The sequence below is a fragment of the Vigna radiata genome, chromosome 6, assembly GCF_000741045.1.
Source record: "Vigna radiata var. radiata cultivar VC1973A chromosome 6, Vradiata_ver6, whole genome shotgun sequence".
Lineage (NCBI taxonomy): Eukaryota > Viridiplantae > Streptophyta > Magnoliopsida > Fabales > Fabaceae > Vigna > Vigna radiata.
Genome location: NC_028356.1, coordinates 1,050,878 through 1,051,894, shown reverse-complemented (window position 1 = coordinate 1,051,894; position 1,017 = coordinate 1,050,878).

The following is a 1,017-nucleotide window of genomic DNA, read 5'->3' as shown; positions in this document are numbered from 1 at the left end:
CCAACTAACCCAGTATAGATAGAACCTGTAGACACTCCATTGCCAGTCAAATTTGAGTTAATATCCTTCCAACAATGGGAAAAAGTTACAGGAGAGAGATATCAATTTGGAACTTTCCCCCTGCAATAAAATTTAGAACACATTAAGAATATACCTTGTAGTAAATCATGATTATGTTTTAAAAATAAATAATAATGAAGGCTCAGAATCCATGGTTTAGAACATTTAACTGTATCCCTTAATTTACAACATTTATACCCACGCCTCAAACAAGCATCAAAAGCATTAGTTAACAAGGTGATTTGAGAATATGGATATAGCATATCGACCACTGCATGATTATTGTATTCTTTTTAATCATAAAATATATTGCTGAAACATCTATAAGAATCTAAACAACACATTATGCAATATTACAATCTTCCAAACAGATTACAACATGTGGCACATATATAATCACACAAACAAATGAAGCTATAGACATTCGTTCCCAGAAAAATCACCAAACATGAATATCCATGTGAATCTTAAACCCATACTAAATATTGGTAAAAGTTAGATTGATGTGTAGCATAAAACAATCAAAACTCATTTACATGAAGCAGCCGGATACTTTGGAATATGAATAACTATTGTAATTAGTAAGAATTACCTTTGAGGCTAGGACCATATACTTTTTCAAAAGAACTGAGGACACAAAATTTACATGCAGAAGAAGAAACCATTACATAAAATTTGAATGTAAAATATAGTGTAATGCAGAAGAAGAAAGAGTTAAAATATAAGTTTGTCTGATGTAAAGTGATTAAGATGTGTGATGAAATGAACTCCAGATATGAAGATGTTATTAGAAGGTTTCATGTATAATAGATAACTGAAAGTATGCAACAGAGTGTTCATAACTTAGTTTTTAGCTGAGTGNTGAGAGATAGGAATCAACACCAAATCATGTTTCCTTTTAACTGTCAACCCAAACGATTCAGTCATATCAAGGTCTTGAGGCAGCTTCCAATCAAA